This window comes from Somniosus microcephalus, chromosome 4 (assembly GCF_052327205.1).
Source record: "Somniosus microcephalus isolate GS21.2 chromosome 4, FLI_Smic_1.0, whole genome shotgun sequence".
Classification (NCBI taxonomy): Eukaryota; Metazoa; Chordata; class Chondrichthyes; order Squaliformes; family Somniosidae; genus Somniosus; species Somniosus microcephalus.
This window is the reverse complement of record NC_140990.1, coordinates 352224150-352239929: the sequence shown is the minus strand read 5'-3', so window position 1 is coordinate 352239929 and position 15780 is coordinate 352224150. Positions and strand designations below refer to the sequence as shown.

Here is a 15780-nt window from a genome sequence, read left to right as displayed (position 1 = left end):
AGATTGATGTGAAATTAACTTAATTGTCCAATTGAGTTCCAACGTGTGGGAACCCTTGGCAAATGAGTTTTTCCAGTCTGAAAGTCACCTCCGATGGAGCTAGAGAACATAAGGAGGTGCTCTTCCCTTCTACAGGAAGGAAGAAGCCTCCCCAGCAGACCACGGCCATGTGGATACAGGTGGCAGAGGAGGTGAACTCCTTAGCAATGACCCGCAGAACCTGGATACAGTGTAGGAAGAGATTTCATGATCTTCAGCGCACTGGAAAAGTGAGTATGATTTTCCCATCACCCTCAATCTGATCCCCATTGCCTTTGCTCACCAGCACTCAGCTTTAGCAATCTCTTCCTCCACATCCCACTTGACACTGACATCCATGCATCCTTACCCATTCCCTTTCTCTCTATGGTCAAATTCACCTAACTATTCAACTATGCAGCCCTCACACTCCCTATCACTGTGATGCTATGCAAACAACTGACAATACACAGGGAGGGCCCTTGGTCTTGCCACCTCACTCCATCTTTGTCTCCTTCTAAGTATCTATGCTATGGAATCTCTACACTCACTCTTTCCTTCTCACTCAACCTCCACTTGTCTCCCTCATTGCAGGAAAAGAGAGCTCACAATAAAAGAGAAAGAGCGAGGACAGGAGGAGGGACACCCTCACTAGCCCACCTCACCCCCCTGGGAGGAGGCGGTCCTGGAAATCGTTGGAGTTGAGGAAGATGCGCAAGTGGGGGACGGACAGACGGGTGCAACACAGCAAGCTGGTGACAGAATAGTTTACCATCTCTCTCACTGACATTGCATGAGTTGCTGATAATGATTCTGAAGCTCTAACAGATGGACTTATGAGCATCTGCAATGTGAAATGTGCATGTAACCTTGGCATCACATCTCTGACTCTTTCCTTTACTCCCCCACAGGACCATCGCAAGCACCCGTCCCCACTACCCAGGAGGAACAGCCTGAGCAGCCAGACTCCACAGAGGAAGCTGCAACCTCTGAGGGCGCAGCGTCAGCAGAATTCAGCGCACCCAGACACTCACACCTCGGTAGGACCTTCGGGGCATAGAGTAGTGTTGTCACCTGGTGTATCACAGCTCACAAGTAAGTATCAGCAGATTGTGGAGACAAGGACAGCTGTGGAGAGTCCTAGTCGGAGGGCGCAGGACTCTGCCAGCTCGGCTCAGCTGCATGTCGACCCTCTGCCTCTGGGTCCATCCATAAGATCAGCGGTGCTGGAACTCCAGGAACAGATGCAGGAGTCTCTGGCAGGTTTTGTCTCCAGGGTCGCTGCGAGTGTGGAGCGAATGGAGGAGTCCATAGCGAACATGAGCAGAGCCTTTGTGGAGTCATTGGCGCATGAACGCATCACCATGGAAAGGATGGCAACCTCAGTGGAAATGATGGCAACCTCCGTCGAAAGGATGGCTACAGTAGACGAGAGAATGGCTGTGGCCACGGAGGAGATAAGTCGCCAGCGTGCAGAAAACATGGTGAGTGTTCAGAATAGAATGACATCTCTGGAGGAGCGATGGGCATCTATTTAACAGAGAAACCAGACCTTCATGGAAGTCCTTATGAGTAGGACTGCCAGTGCAGATACGGGTCCCCATGGCCCCCCTGATGTGCAGCAAGGTGCTCTCAAGCCACTTGCAGGTGCTGAGGGGGACCTGACCCATGAGAGGGAAGTTGGTGGCAGACATCAAGGAAGTGGGGGCTACTCTCCAAGCGCTCACACTTCCATGCCACTGCAGAGCCCTCGGTCAGAGCCCCACCAGAGTCCACACCCAACTGAGATCGGCGTTTCAACCCCTGCACAGTCGCAGGAGCAGCAGACTGTTGACAAGCCCTCACAGGCTCGCAACCCCAGAGGACACCCGCCAAAGGTGTTGAGACAGGAGCAGCAGGAAAGTGAGCAAGGAGCCTCCACATCTGCTGAAGCCACAGGGGAAGCACCACGTAGGAGCACGCGTAAGCGAAAGATACTGCACAAATAGTCACAAGGGTAGTCACTTGGGTGAAATTTGATGTATTGTTAGACAAAACCATCAGATTAATAATATTAGTAAAAGATCTGATGGCTACTGCTGTAGTTGTGGCGTGTGTCATTTCACGAATGGGACTTTCACATTGAGGGCTTAGGATTACTTGCAATTGTCAGTATGCTGGTCAAATAGCTAGGAATCCGCAGGGTCTTGGCCATTGTCGATGCTCAGGTAAGAAGCTGCGAGGCAAAAGTGCTTGATCGGCTAGGCTAAGCAAATCTGGCCAAGATGAGTGCGTTCCTTGCATCCCGAGCAGCAATGTTCTCGCGTAATGCTGCCGCTGGTTGATGGGCCTCTGCAGGATGTTCGTTTTTGCTTTCCTCCTCCTCCTCCTGCTCCTCCTCCACCTCCTCCTCCTCTGAGAAGGATATGTGAGGAGCCACTTGGTCCTCGGGAATCTGCAAGCCATGAAGCTGTGCCATGTTGTGAAGTGCACAGCAAACCACGATGATTCTGGAGACCCTGGCTGCTGAGTACTGCAGGGCTCCACCGGATCTATCCAGGCATCTGAAGCACATCTTCAGCAAACCGATGGTTTGCTCGATTATGGCTCTGGTGGATATGTGGCTGGAGTTGTAGCTCTCCTCAGCTTTGTTGGATGGGCTCCTCGACGGCGTCATTAGCCACGTCCTCAGGGGATAGCCCTTGTCTCCAAGTAGCCATCCGAAAAGTTGGTCTGGCAGACTGAAGAGCAGAGGCACACTAGACTGGCACAGTATGAAGGAGTGATGGCAACTGCCAGGGTACTTGGCACAAACATGCAAAATTTCCTTCTTGTGGTCACACACCAGCTGAACGTTAAGGGAGTGGAAGCCCTTGCGGTTGACAAAAATATCTGGATTGCGATGGGGTGCCTTAAGGGCCACGTGTGCAGTCAACGAAGCCCTGCACCCTTGGAAAGCCTGCCAGATTAGCTAATCCAACTGCTTGCGCCGTGACACTAGCTTGATCCTTGGTGAAATGGATGTGATTGTGCACGATGGCAAAGAGGGAATTGGTTACCTGCGTGATGCAAGTGTGTGCGGCCGCCTGGGAGTTGCTGCTGATGTCTGCTGCTGATCCCTGGAATGAGCCTGAGGCAAAAAGGTTGAGTGTGGTGGTGACTTTGACGGCCACTGGTAAGGCTTGTCCACCTGGTCCTCTGGGCTGCAGGTACAGTTGCAGCATTGCGCAGATGTCACTCACTACTTCTCGCGAAAGTCGGAGCCGCCTTTGGCACTGCTGCTCACTCATGTTGAGGTAGCTGACCCTGTGACTGTAGACCCTGTTTGGGGGGTATTTCCTGTGCGGACGGGCTTCCATGTGCTGGCCCCTTCTGGCCTGTGCAGCTTCAGGTAGGTGAGCAGCAGCCTGGCGCTCCTGTTGCTGCTGCTGCTGTATGTGCTGCTGTTGTTCCTAGTTCTGCTGGTGCCACAGCTGGTGCTCGAGCTCATCTAATGCCCAGAAGGGAAGGAAATAAATGGCTCCCATGCTTCTGGTATGTGCCTCAGTTGAGGAAGTGCTCAGTGAAGGTGGCGAGAGGGGTTTCCCAGGAGGTCACACTGGAGATGGATGACAGGCTCCAAACTTCCACAGCTGTGGTTAAGCCTTCTAATAGTTCCCCCAGACCTGAGACAACAAAGTCCTGCCACCTGCAAATGATGGCTGATCAAATCTCCTCTTTAATGGTTGACCTGCAGCTGATAGTCAGCAATCCAATTGTGCTCCCGCCAGGTTTCACCGGCATGTTTCAGAACAGGCGTGTTTCACGTGGGAAAAGGGTTAAAATCGCAAAGGCCTTTCAAAATGGGATTAAAGAGGCAATTTAGTGCTTGTTAAGGGCCTTAATGGCCTGTGGTAAACCACTTTTATCGTTCACTATCGTTACACTATAGTTATCACTGTTATATCATTACTCTATGGTTATCACTGTTCACACTGTTGTATCACTATATGAGGTCGCCTCTTGTCACACTGTTATACCTGGGCTGACCACTGCTGACTCCGCCCATGGCTCCACCTACCTGCCCAGGTATAAAGGTGGTCGACTGGCTGGTATTCCTCCTTGTTGGATCCGATCACCCACGAGGGTGGGCTCTGTTATTTAGCCAATAAAAACCTATAGTTACTTTCTTAACTCGTCGCTTTTCATTGGATGAATTGCTAGGTATATCAATTTTATTGGCTAAATTTTAAAATGTCGTTCCCTGAGCAGCAAAGCGAGCAGCCAAACGACCAGCCAGACGCCGAGCTACAACAGCCACAGCAGCCAGCTTGGCTGCGAGCCCTCAGACCACCGTACCTGGATCTAAACCCACAGGCTGCAAACTCAGCCCTCGACTTCGAACACTGGCTGAGCTGTTTCGAGTCCTACCTGGGAGAATCCGGCGTGCCTCAGAGATCCAAGCTAAGAGTTCTGACCGCCCAAGTGAGCCCTAAAGTATTCGCACTCATCCGGGACCTTAAAACATACGAGGACGCCATCAACCAGCTGAAAAGACAGTACCAGAGCCCGGTAAATTCCATGTATGCCAGACACCTCCTAAGATCCCGCCCGCAACAGCCAGGAGAGCCCGTGGATGAATTTTTACGGGTGCTACAAGCACTCGGCAGAGACTGTAACTTGAAAGCGGTAACGGCGGCAGAAAATACTGAAGACAATGTCCGCGATGCCTTCGTGAAAGGCCTGCGGTCCGACTACTCACGGCAAAGACTACTGGAAGCAAAGGACCTCGACCTGGACAAAGCTGCAGCCCTCGCTCGCTCTCTAGAAGTGGCCCATCGGGACCTCGAGGCATACTCAAGGTACTGTAACTCGCGACCCTGGGACTTGGGACCGACCCCGACCGCAATACCCCCCGCAGCAACCCCCCTGGGACCTACCTCAGCGTCGGCGTCCCGGACCCGATCGAGACCGCCACCCCCGGTACCGGCTCCGACATCGGACCCCCGCGATCGGGCCGCCGGCTGCTTCTTCTGCGGCCAGGCGAAACACCCGAGGTCGCGCTGCCCTGCCAAAAACGCGACCTGCTCGACCTGCTTGAAGAAAGGCCACTTTGCAAAGGCCTGCAGAGGGGGATCAACAGAGGCCAGCAGTGCCTCATGCGAGCTGTGGGGGCGGCCATCTTCCATCAAGGCCACAGAGGCCAGCATCCCCACATGTGAGTCATGGGGGCGGCCATCTTTGATCCAGGCAACCGACACCAGCAGTGCCTCATGTGAGTTACGGGGGCAGCCATCTTCTCCGCCATTTTGTCCGACCTCGTGGGAGACGCCATTTTACCCACCACGCTCGACCGCCACCGTGCCTCTAGACCCGACTACCGCCTCACCCGCAGACTACAACAACTCGCTCAGCTATACACTAGCCTCCGTCACACTGGACCAAGCCCGCCCGCATCACCTGTCCAAGTCCATGATGGACATCAAAGTAAACGGCCACGCCACGACCTGCCTGTTCGACAGCGGAAGCACGGAGAGTTTCATCCACCCAGACACGGTGAGCCACTACTCCCTCCCTGTCCAGCCAACGCGCAACCGGATCTCGATGGCATCGAGGTCCCACGCCACAGACATCAGCGGCTACTGTGTTGTGACCCTGTCGGTTAAGGGTACGGAGTACAAAAATTTTAAACTCCTCGTCCTGCCCCAGCTATGCGCTGCCGTCCTACTAGGGCTAGACTTCCAATCCCACCTCCAAAGCGTCACGCTAGCATACGGCTGACCCCTCCCCCCACTCACAGTCGACAACCAGCAGATTTTAAACCGCCCACCGCGTAACACCTGCGGCCTATCCACCCTCAAGGTCCCACCACCTTCCCTGTTCGCTAACCTCACCCCCGACTGCAAACCCGTCGCTACCAAGAGCAGGCGGTACAGCACCAGGGACAGAGCTTTCATTAGCTCTGAGGTGCAGCGCCTCCTGAAGGAGGGCATCATCGAGGGGAGCACCAGCCCCTGGCGTGCCCAGGTCGTGGTCGTTAAGACCGGCAATAAAAACCGCCTGGTCATCGACTACAGCCAGACCATAAACAGGTACACCCAGCTGGACGCATACCCCCTTCCCCGCATATCTGATATGGTCAATCAGATCGCACAATACCGAGTATTCTCTACCATCGACCTTAAGTCGGCCTACCACCAACTCCCTATCCGCCCGGAGGACCGCCAGTATACCGCCTTCGAGGCGAATGGCCGCCTCTACCACTTCCTTAGGGTTCCCTTCGGCGTCACCAACGGGGTTTCGGTCTTCCAAAGGGAGATGGACCGGATGGTTGACCAGAACGGGCTGCATGCCACGTTCCCTTATCTAGATAACGTCACCATCTGCGGCCGCGACCGGCAGGACCATGATGTTAATCTGGAGAAATTCCTCCGTACGGCCCAACGGCTGAACCTCACCTACAATAAGGAGAAATGTGTGTTTAACACCTCGCGCCTTGCCATCCTCGGCTGTGTAGTAGAGAACGGAGTCATCGGCCCCGACCCCGAAAGAATGCGCCCCCTCATGGAGCTACCCCTCCCCCACTGCCCAAAGGCACTGAAGAGAACCCTGGGGCTCTTCGCCTACTATGCCCAATGGGTGCCCAATTATGCAGACAAAGCCAGACCCCTCATGAAGTCCACATCCTTCCCCCTTACCGAGGAAGCGTGCGCAGCCTTCTCCCTCATTAAGGGAGACATTGCCAAGGCCACAATGCACGCAGTGGATGAGTCCATCCCCTTCCAAGTGGAGAGCGATGCATCCGACTTCGCCCTAGCCGCTACCCTTAACCAGGAGGGAAGACCAGTGGCCTTCTTCTCAAGGACCCTACAGGGCCCTGAGACCCGACACTCGTCGGTCGAGAAGGAGGCCCAGGCGATTGTGGAGGCGGTACGACGCTGGAGGCATTACCTGGCAGGCAAACGATTTACCCTCCTCACTGACCAGCGCTCGGTCGCTTTTATGTTTAATAACAAGCTGAGGGGCAAAATCAAGAATGACAAGATCTTGAGGTGGAGAATCGAGCTCTCCACCTATGATTATGATATCTTGTACCGGCCAGGTAAGCTGAACGAACCCCCTGATGCTCTGTCACGAATTACATGCGCCAGCGCGCAAACTGATAGACTTCAGACCCTCTACAACGACCTCTGCCACCCCGGGGTCACCAGACTTTACCACTTCATTAAGGCCCGCAACCTGCCCTACTCCATCGAGGAGGTCAGGACCATGACCAGGAACTGCCAGACCTGTGCCGAGTGCAAACCGCACTTCTTTAGGCCGGACAGAGCAAGCCTGATCAAGGCCACCCGCCCCTTCGAGCGCCTGAGCATCGACTTTAAGGGGCCCCTCCCGTCCTCTGACCGTAATGTGTGATGTGCCTCAATAATTCCGAGACTCGAAGGTAGCAGAACAAAACAAGGCTTTTATTAACTTAGAACGAAACACGTAAGCGAGAGAGATGTCGTCCTTCTGGAGACTGGGGCTAGACTGAAGCTAGCTTACAAACGGGGCCAGGTATGGGCGCAGCCCTACACACAGCACATTCCAGCACACAATACAGCACATTCCAGTACACAATACAATGAGGTCTGGGGGAAGGGAAATGACACTGAAACCGATCTCAGTCACAGGCAGTGATGAATGGAAATATTTCATCACATTCACCCCTTCTATAGATTTAGTCTGTTCGGGGATTTGATAGTCCTCTGCGACCGACGTGGCTGTTGCGGTGCCGCGGGTGTCGGCTGGGTGTCCCCGGTAGCCTCCTGGGTCTCTGCCAGGGGTGCCGCCAGGGTTGTTGAAGGGGTAGTTGGTGGGGGTGCCGTTGGTCGGTGTTCTTCCGGGGGTGATGAAAGAGTAGTGGGTGGGTAAGAGTTGCTGTGATCGTCGTTGCCGCTATTGCCGTGGTTGTTGTCGATGCCGGCTGGGGCGACGTCTTTTATGGACACGGTGTCCTCCCTTCCGTCGGCGTGCCGGACATATGCGTATTGGGGGTTGGCGTGGAGTAGGTGTACTGGCTCCACGAGAGGGTCCGTCTTGTGGCCCCTCACATGCCTTCGCACGAGTACCGGACCTGGGGTGGAGAGCCATGACGGCATGGATACGCCTGAGGTGGATTTCCGGGGAAAGACAAACATTCGTTCATGAGGCGTGGTATTAGTGGCCGTACACAATAGCGACCATATCGAATGGAGCACATCCGAGAGGACTTCCTGCCAGCGGGAGATAGGGAGGCCCTTGGTCCTTAGAGCTAGAGTGACTGCTTTCCATACTGTCCCGTTCTCTCGCTCCAACAGAATCACAGAAACCCCACAGTGCAGATAGAGGCCATTTTGGCCCATCGAGCCTACACCGGCACATATCCCACCCGATCCCCATAACCCCTACACCAACACATATCCCACCCTATCCCCGTAACCCCACGTATTTAATCCCCCTAACACTAAGGGTCAATTTATCATAGCCAATCAACCTAACTCGCACATCTTTGGACTGTGGGAGGAAACCGACGCAAACACGGGGAGAATGTGCAAACTCCACACAGACAGTCACCCGAGGCCGGATTCGAACCCGGGTCCCTGGTGCTGTGAGGCAACAGTGCTAACCACTATGCCACCGTGCTGCCCTATATAGTCAGAGAAAACTGCCAGATGATTACCGGTAATCTTTCTAACTGCCCTTTATCACACCTCGGCAGAGAGATAATCACAGCATTCAAAGGTGTGAATGGTGTCCAAACAGGTCAGTCAGGAAAACATTACATCAAAGAACAATGAGGTGGGGTCACAAGGGGTCAAATGTTGCAGATGCTAGGGTCTGTATGAAAAACAGAAAAAACCCAAAAAACTTTGCTGGAAATCACAGCAGGTCCGGCCGCATCTGTGCAGAGAGAACAAGCCAACGACGACTCGAGTCTGGATGACCCTACGTCAGGTGGGGTTACATGTAGCGTGACATGAACCCAAGATCCCGGTTGAGGCCATCCTCATGAATGTGGAACTTGGCTATCAGTTTCTGCTCGACGATTTTGCGTTGTCGTGTGTCTCGAAGGCCGCCTTGGAGAATGCTTACCCGAAGATCGGAGGCTGAATGTCCTTGACTGCTGAAGTATTCCCCAACTGGGAGGGAACACTCCTGCCTGGCGATTGTTGTGCAGTGTCCGTTCATCTGTTGTCGCAGTGTCTACATGGTCTCGCCGATGTACCATGCTCCGGGGCATCCATTCCTGCAACGTATGAGGTAGACAACGTTGGCCGAGTCACATGATTATGTACCATGTACCTGGTGGGTGGTGTCCTCACGTGTGATGATGGTATTTGTGTTGATGATCTGGCATGTCTTGCAGAAGTTGCCGTGGCAGGGTTGTGTGGTGGCGTGGTCGTTGTTCTCCTGAAAGCTGGGTAATTCTGTCGCGACACAACAGACTTCTTACAGAAACTCAGCACCCACGGACCAGTTGAACCAGGAACACTCCTCACCACGATGGACGTCTCAGCACTCTACACCAGTATCCCCCACGATAACGGCATCGCTGCGACAGCCTCAGTACGCAACACCAACAACAGCCAATCACCAGACACCATCCTACAACTCATCCGCTTCATCCTTGACCACAATGTCTTCACCTTCGGCAACCAGTTCTTTACCCAAACACACGGAACAGCCATGGGGACCAAATTCGCACCCCAATACGCCAACATCTTCATGCACAAGTTCGAGCAAGACTTCTTCACTGCACAGGACCTCCAACCAACGCTATACACCAGATACATCGACGACATTTTCTTCCTATGGACCCACGGCGAAGAATCACTGAAAAGACTACACGATGACATCAACAACTTCCATCCCACCATCAAACTCACCATGTACTACTCCTCAGAATCGGTTTCATTCTTGGACACACGAATCTCCATCAAAGACGGACACCTCAGCACTTCACTCTACCGCAAGCCCACGGACAACCTCACGATGCTCCACTTCTCCAGCTTCCATCCTAACCACGTTAAAGAAGCCATCCCCTATGGACAAGCCCTGCGAATACACAGGATCTGCTCAGACGAGGAGGAATGCGATGGACACCTACAGACGCTGAAAGATGCCCTCGTAAGTACAGGATATGACGCTCGACTTGTCGATCGACAGTTCCGACGGGCCACAGCGAAAAATCGCATAGATCTCCTCAGAAGACAAACACAGGACACAACCAACAGAGTACCCTTCGTCGTCCAGTACTTCCCCGGAGCGGAGAAACTACGTCATGTTCTCCACAGCCTTCAACATATCATCGACGATGACGAACACCTCGCTAAGGCCATCCCCACGCCTCCACTACTCGCCTTCAAACAGCCGCCTAACCTCAAACAGACCATCGTTCACAGCAAATTACCCAGCTTTCAGGAGAACAGCGACCACGACACCACACAACCCTGCCACAGCAACCTCTGCAAGACATGCCAGATCATCAACACAGTTACCATCATCACACGTGAGGACATCACCCACCAGGTACATGGTACATAATCATGTGACTCGGCCAGCGTTGTCTACCTCATATGTTGCAGGAAAGGATGCCCCGGAGCATGGTACATCGGCGAGACCATGCAGACACTGCGACAACGGATGAACGGACACTGCACAACAATCGCCAGGCAGGAGTGTTCCCTCCCAGTCGGGGAACACTTCAGCAGTCAAGGACATTCAGCCTCCGATCTTCGGGTAAGCATTCTCCAAGGCGGCCTTCGAGACACACGACAATGCAAAATCGTCGAGCAGAAACTGATAGCCAAGTTCGGCATTCATGAGGACAGCCTCAACCGGGATCTTGGGTTCATGTCACACTACATGTAACCCCACCTGACGTAGGGTCATCCAGACTCGAGTCGTCGTTGGCTTGTTCTCTCTGCACAGATGCGGCCGGACCTGCTGTGATTTCCAGCAAAGTTTTTTCTTTTTTTCTTTTTTTCATACAGACCCCAGCATCTGCAACATTTGACCCCTTGTGACCCCACCTCATTGTTCTTTGATGTAATGTTTTCCTGACTGATCTGTTTGGACACCATTCACACCTTTGATTGCTGTGATTATCTCTCTGCCAAGGTGTGATAAAGGGCAGTTAGAAAAATTACCGGTAATCATCTGGCAGTTTTCTCTGACTATATATGCTGTGCCTGTATACTTCTCTTCACTTCACCTGACGAAGGAGCAGCGCTCCGAAAGCTTGTGATTTCAAATAAAGCTGTTGGACTATAACCTGGTGCTGTGTGACTTCCTACATTTGTTGGAGATAGTCATTGCCCGGCACTTGAGTGGCGCGAATGTTACCTGCCACTTATCAGCCCAAGCCTGAATATCATCCAAGTCTTGCTGCATGCGGGCATGGACTGCTTCATTATCTGAGGAGTTGCAAATGACACTGAACACTGTGCAATCATCAGCGAACATCCCCATTTCTGACCTTATGATGGAGGGAAGGTCATTGATGAAGCAGCTAAAGATGGTTGGGCCTATGACACTGCCCTGAGGAACTCCTGCAGTGATGTCCTGGGGCTGTGATGATTGACCTCCAACCACCACAACCATTTTCCTTTGTGCTAGGTATGACTCCAGCCAGTGGAGAGTTTTCCCCCTGATTCCTATTGACTTCAGTTTTATTAAGGCTGCTTGATGTCACACTCAGTCAAATGCTGCCTTGATGTCAAGGGCAGTCACTCTCACCTCACCTCTGGAATTCAGCACTTTTGTCCATGTTTGAACCAAGGCTGTAATGAAGTTGGGAGCCGAGTGGTCTTGGCGGAACCCAAACTGGGCATCAGTGAGCAGGTTATTGGTGAGTAAGTGCTGCTTGATAGCACTGTCAACGACACCTTCCATTACTTTGCTGATGATTGAGTGTAGACTGATGGGGCGGTAATTGGCCGGATTGGATTTTTCCTGCTTTTTGTGGACAGGACATACCTGGACGGTTTTCCACACTGCCGGATAGATGCCAGTGTTATAGCTGTGCTTGGCTAGAGGCACGGCTAGTTCTGCAGCACAAGTCTTCAGCACGACAGCCGGGATGTTATCGGGGCCCACAACCTTTGCTGTATCCAGTGCGCTCAGTCATTTCTTGATATCATGTGGAGTGAATCGAATTGGCCGAAGACTGGCTTCTGTGGTGGTGGGGACCTCAAGAGGAGACCGATATGGATCATCCACTCGGAACTTCTGGCTGAAGATGGTTGCAAACGCTTCAGCTTTGTCTTTTGCACTCATGTGCTGGGCTCCACTATCATTGAGGATGGGGATATTCATGGAGCCTCCTCCCATTAGTTGTTTAATGGTCCACCACCATTCACGACTGGATGTGGCAGGACTGCAGAGCTTTGATCTGATCCATTGATTGTGGGATCGCTTAGCTCTGTCTATAGCATGATGCTTTTGCTTTTTAGCATGCATGTAGTCCTGTGTTGCAGCTTCCCCAGGTTGGCACCACATTTTTAGGTACACCTGGTGCTGTTGTACACTCCTTATTGAACCAGGGTTGGTCCCCTGGCTTGGTGGTAATGGTAGAGTGAGGGATATGCCGGGCCACGAGGTTACAGATTGTGGTGGAATACAATTCTGCTGCTGCTGATGGCCCACAGCGCCTCATGGATGCCCAGTTTTGAGCTGCTAGATCTGTTCTGAATCTATCCCATTTAGCACGGTGGTACTGCCACACAACACGATGGAGGGTGTTCTCAGTGTGAAGACTGGACTTCATCTCCACAATGACTGTGCAGTGGTCACTGCTACCAATACTGTCATGGACAGATGCATCTGCGATGTGTATAGGTGAGGACGAGGTCAAGTAGGTTTTTCCCTCGTGTTGGTTCTCTCACCACCTGTCTCAGGCCCAGACTGGCAGTTATGTCCTTCAGGACTCATCCAGCTCAGTCAGTGGTGGTGCTACTGAGCCACTCTTGGTGATGGACATTGAAGTCCCCCACCCAGAGTACATTCTGTGTCCTTGCTACTCTCAGTACTTCTTCCAAGTGGTGTTCAACATGGAGGAGTACTGATACATCAGCTGAGGGAGGGCGGTAGGTGGTAATCAGCAGGAGGTTTCCTTGCCCATGCTTGACCTGAAGCCATGAGACTTCATGGGGTCCGGTGTCAATGTTGAGGACTCCCAGTGCCACTCCTTCCCACTGTATGCCACTGTGCCGCCACCCCTAGGTGGGTCTGTCCTGCTGCTGGGACAGGACATACCCAGGGATAGTGATGGAGGAGTCTGGGACATTGGCTGAAAGGTATGATTCTGTGAGTATGACTATGTCAGGCTGTTTGCTTGACTAGTCTGTGGGACAGCTCTCCCAATTTTGGCACAAGTCCCCAGATGTTGGTGAGGAGGACTTTGCAGGGTTGACTGGGCTGGGTGTGCCATTGTTGTGTCCGTAGCCGGTGCCGAGGTTGATGCTGGGTGGTCCGTCCGGTTTTATTCATATTATTTTGTTTCGTAGTGGTTTTTTTACAACTGAGTGGCTTGCTGGGCCATTTCAGAGGGCAGTTAAGAGTCAACTGTGTGTCTGGAGTCACATATAGGCCAGACCATTTAAGCATGACAGATTTCCTTCCCGAAAGGACATTAGTGAACTAGATGGGTTTTCACAACAATCCGATAATTTCATGGTCACCATTACTGATACTAGCTTTTTATTCCAGATTTATTTAATTAACTGAATTTAAATTCCCCAGCTGCTATTGTGGGATTAGAACTTATGTCTCTGGATCATTAGTCCAGGCCTCTGGATTACTTGTCCAGTAACATAACCACTATGCTACCGTTCCTGTTGAGCCTTGGTCCCTCATCTGTGTTTGTTAAAAAGCTATCCTCATGCATAAACATTGGCAGGCAATGGAAAAAGTTGTAATTCAACAGAGATTGTTATGAATGTTTACAGAAACCACAGTCCTTAGCTCCCTCCAATGCATCTCCGATTATATATGCTGCATATGAACAGCAAGTTCAGATAATGACTGAAACAAGGGCATTCAGTGTGCCCTGAGGACGCCAGAAAGCTAAGGACATAATGTACATCAAGATTTTAATCACCAAACATCGAATTTGCTCAGTGTTTTTAAAAAAATGTTCAACTGTAGCTTATACTTTATCTACCGTGCTCATTGATATTTTGATGCATAATACATTCTATTGCATCTTGCGACAATGTGATTTTTAAAAATTACATTCCGAATTTGTTTCTCTCAGTATCACATGTACTGTGGTTTGGACATTTTAAAAGGTTTCATTAATCCCTGGTATTATAACAGCAAATATAGTACAGCTGTGGCTCAGTGGGTAGCATGCTTGCCTCTGAGTCAGAGGTTGTGGGTTCAAGTCCTACTCCAGGGACTTGAGCACAAAAAGCTAGGCTGACACTCCAGTGCAGTGCTGAGGGAGTGCTGCACTATTGGAGGTGCCATCTTTCAGATGAGAACGTTAAACCAAGTAGATGTAAAAGATCCCATGGTACTATTTCAAAGAAGAGCAAGGGAGCTATTCCTGGTATCCTGGCCAATATTTATCCCTCAACCAACATAACAAAAACAGATTATCAGATCATTATCACATTGCTGTTTGTGGGAGCTTGCTGTGCACAAATTGGCTGCTGCGTTTCCCACATTACAACAGTGACTCCGCTTCAAAAGTACTTCATTGGCTGTACAGCTCTTTGAGATGTCTGGTGGTCGTGAAAGGCGCTATATAAATGCACGTCTTTTTACATGCCATGTGTCATAAAAATATAAACAGTGCTGCGTTGGTATTCACAAAAGGCTGTAACTGTACAATCCACAATGGGAAATAACTATAATATATAGAAGGCATGTTAATCCCCTATAATATGCAATGAAGGAAAATGACCTATCAATGCAGTGAGGTTCACATGGTATAATAGTGCTATAGTCCAGCCAGATGGTTCAATGGTTTGCGTCACTTGCTGCGGCTGCAGGGTCTGCCATCTCGAAACGTCGCACTCAATCCCGCTACCTAATTTGGTAAAACTGGTCCAAGTACTTTACATAAATAATAACATAGTGAGGCAGTAACATATTGAGGGGTTCAGGTGATGTTGCCACGAGCTTTGTTCTGCGGTTTATCTAACCCTTTGGAAGACTATTTTCGCTTGTTTGCGAGCGTGTGACATAATAATAGAATAATAAACTGTGTTTAAATAAATACCAACCGCGTCCGGTGTGCAGTCATCTGCACAAAAATGACATGCTGGTCTGAGTTTTCTCCCTCCCCCACCTTGCTTTTTCATGGAGACATGACCCTTTAATGGGTTTTTAATCAATGCCACCCTTTTTATCAGAAGAAAAATTAAACTTTTCTAATGCGGGTTATTCGCTTCATACACACTCCTAACTAAATGTTGCCTTACCTAATCACATCATGACCAACACACAAAGCCTTTTTAACAATGTTTTACTGTGTTAATAATCACTTCTCTCAAAATACCTGATATCCTAAGTAATTAAGAAATCCTAGTCCAGGCATTATTCTGAATACATTCGATTTTTTTTGGGGGGGGGAGGTGTTATAATTCGGGATATTCTTTAATAAATTCTAAATTTGCAAAACGTTCTTGTACGGTCGGACGGCATTTCAACCAAATATATAATGATATAAAACTCGGTCAATACATTCCAGGAATCCGAAATACGTTTAGCCCCATGATACGTTTAATATTAAAATTCAGCTGTTGCTAATATTCACTGGGATATTCCCACTCA

At 50.9% G+C, this 15780-nt stretch overlaps 1 protein-coding gene across 1 annotated transcript in view; it reads right to left on the bottom strand.

Moving 5' to 3' along the window:
* LOC147120767 (N-terminal Xaa-Pro-Lys N-methyltransferase 2-like) overlaps window positions 1-15780 on the bottom strand; it is a 66612-nt gene that overhangs the window by 50290 nt on the left and 542 nt on the right.